Genomic DNA, 3,208 nt, shown 5'->3' on the forward strand with positions numbered 1-3,208 from the left:
GGGAGAAGGGTGCAACAATGAATGAATGGAATCCCAAAATCTCTGTAGATGTTCATTGAAATGAAAAATAAACAACCTAAATTAAAAAAAACAAAACAAAACAAAACAACAACCCATTCCTGTGACCGTGATACTGGAGTCTTCCGAGGAAGCTTAGGGGAGAATTTTACAGGTTGTTCATTTAAATGCTTTGTGGGCTGCTCCGTGGTCCTTTTCGAGGCATCTTCACAATAAGCCCACGTGTCTTTCAGCTTCCTCTCAGGATCTAGTATCTCCAGCACCTTTGACAAAAGCTCTACAGGCAATTTTTCTTCCAGATTAGGGTAGAGGGCCAAGGGGTGCCTGGTCAGACTGGCTTCAATGTCCTCAACGAATGCCTTCTGTGCCCGCTGGGCTGCCGAGAGCCAGGAAGTCAGATATCCCTTGGGCAGCTTGGGCTTTCTTGTCTTTGGGGGCTGGGGAACTCTGTGGTAAATCAGGGGAAGGTAGGCCTCCTTGGGGGCCTTCGTGATCAGATCTTGGCTGGGAGGACAGCCTTCTCTGAAGTCATCCAACCCCTCCCTCACAAATATCCAGTGTTGGCTGTCGAGGGAGGGAGGGAACTTTTGCTTGTTCCTCTGCTTTGGAAAACACCTGAAAGTTGGATTCTCTTTGTACCTGTGTAGTTACCTCTATTAGTGTTATATTTTATGCTATGATTTCAAGTCTCGATGGACGCTCCTCTTGGTGACAGTCAGGGAAAGGAAATTTCTTGGATCCTTTTCATTTTTTTGGCATGTAATCAAGAGAGGCCAGTTCTTGTAAAAAGGCATAATGGAAATGTGGAAGAGCAGAGAAAGAAAGGAAGACTCTCAACAAAATGGATTGACGCAGGGACTGTAACACTGAGCTCGAGCATATTATTTACAGGGCCTTCATGAATTGTCAATTTAATGGCACATAACAATAACAACAAACAATGTTTGACTTTATGACTGTTGCTTCCACGGGTGTTCATTGTGGATCCAAGCAAAATGAAATTCTTGACTTCGATATTTTTTCAATTTATCATCATTTTGAAGATTGTCTTTTTTTGAGAATTTCTTTTTTCTTTATGTTGAGGTGTAATCTTCAGAAAAACTGTGGGTTTTGATCTTCATCAGTGTTTCAAATCTTCATTTTCAGCAAAATATTGCCATCTGCATAGTGCAGGTTGTTAATGAGTCTTTTCTCCAATCCTGATGCCACATTCCTCTTTACATAGTCCAGTTTCCCAGGTTATTTGAGTCATTATCCCAGCAGGAAAAAACAATGACACAAATAGAGTTGTTTTTAATTAAGGAGATGACATGCTAAAATTTGAGAATTCCTGCCTTTGTCCAGCAGTTTTCAAACATTAATGAAAATATGAATCATGTGAGGCCTTGCTAAAGCTCTTTACCTCTGCCATTTGGAACAAAGATGTTGTAGATTATGGCTCCTTGGTTCAAGATATGCTGCTTGGGTACAACAATTATCAAAGTATCAACTTGACTCACAATGGACATATGAGTAAGAAATTGTCCTATAATACAGTAATTATCTGTAATTTGGAAAATGTTCCATCACTGAAGTGTCATCTCAATTTTTTTTTCCAGAATGAAACAAAAATAGAATACATTTTTTATGGGGAATTAATACTGAAGTAGAACATAGACTGTGATGAACATTGCTTTTCAGCAGTGAAGGGTGAATGCAGAATTTAAAGGAATAAAATTGACAGATAACGACACTAAGGTTTTTCAAACTGAAATTGCTTCTGTTTACTAGTTGAGGGTGGAGTAGAGAAGTTTGTCAAGGAGAATATTAAGTAACAAACAACTTACTTCAATTTTAAAGGCTTAAAAATATCTTACCAAATATTAACCATAAAAAAAGCCTAACCTAAATTGCAAGGACATTGACCTATTTCTTCCCTAGAAGCCACTATCAACTCAACACATTTCTGTCTAGTCAGAAAGGCTTCACAGTCGGCTCATCAGTGGGTTTTTAAGGCTGTTAATTAAAAGATTGTCTCCTTTCTCTGTGAGCCATTGATGGATTTGAGGCCTTTGAGTTAGCAGTTCATCCTGTTTCTTCAGCTTCTATGTGACTAAGACACCAGTGTTCTCTAGAAACTACTTTAGAGCAATATAAATATATACCTTTTCCTGTTAGAAAGAGGCTTGTTATTGCTTTTGTTCTTAGGTGCTGTTAACTATAATCCTACGAACAAAAAACCTGTCCTCTGTCCTATCCTGAATCACTTTCGTATTTTCCGCCATGCTCAAGCTCATTGTGGTAGTCCTATATCAATTCATTTCATTGAGGATCTTCTCTTTTGCCAATCCTCTACCTTTCCTAGCATAATATGTCTAAAAACTGGTTCCTCCTCCTGAATCTGTTTCCAATGAAACATGCATCATTCCTTCCCCCCTTTTCTGTCTTCCCTCAACCCTGATGCCAGTCCCATTTTGCAACAGTGGCCCTATGCAATATTTGTCCTTTTGTGACTGAGATATTTCACTCAGCATAATGTCCTCCAGGATCATCCATTTTGCATACTATTTCATGAGAGAACTGTTAAAAAGGGATATAAATGGGTATTCTTGTCATTTCAGAAGTCCAGAGTGAAGGCTGCATAGTGGAGTGGACTTGGGAGGGATTGCATAACAATGAAAGAGTTTTTCTTTCTTTTCAAGGACAAGAGGGAATTGAGGGGAGGGGAGGAATAGGGAAAAAAGTGTAACAATGAGTGACTGGGAGCTCTAAGGCTCTGTAAACTTTCATTAAAATTCATTTAAAAAAAATTAAAAACCCCAAAACCTGGTTCCTCCTGAAAATATATCTAAAGTGAGTGAGATGAAGTTTTGCTCTTGCATCAGAGTACTCTGATTGCATATCCTTTAAGACAGACTTGTTTTCACAAGTCAGTAACTAGCAAAACTATCACTTCATGATGTAATGAAAGTCTATGGCCTCACTTCACTTAAATTTTAAGAGGTCTCAAGCACTAAATTTTCAACAGTTGGGCCAGATCAATTCAATGGGGTTGAGTTCGAACCTACTCATAGCTGACAGCAGGTTTTTAAAGGTTGTGAATCACACAAGAGGAGGTCAGAGTTCAAGCAATCATATTAAGATAAGCCAGTGAATTATCTTCCATATTTTTCTTTCATCTTTTCTTCAGACTTCATTGTAATTAATTCCA

General features: G+C 38.6%; 1 pseudogene; it reads right to left on the minus strand.

Moving 5' to 3' along the window:
* Positions 1–2,282, minus strand: part of LOC102872217 — a 3,109-nt pseudogene extending 827 nt beyond the window's left edge.
* Between the last annotated feature and the right edge of the window lie 926 nt (positions 2,283–3,208).

Source organism: Elephantulus edwardii, unplaced genomic scaffold (assembly GCF_000299155.1).
Source record: "Elephantulus edwardii isolate Elephantulus edwardi_28Jun2011 unplaced genomic scaffold, EleEdw1.0 scaffold00008, whole genome shotgun sequence".
Lineage (NCBI taxonomy): Eukaryota > Metazoa > Chordata > Mammalia > Macroscelidea > Macroscelididae > Elephantulus > Elephantulus edwardii.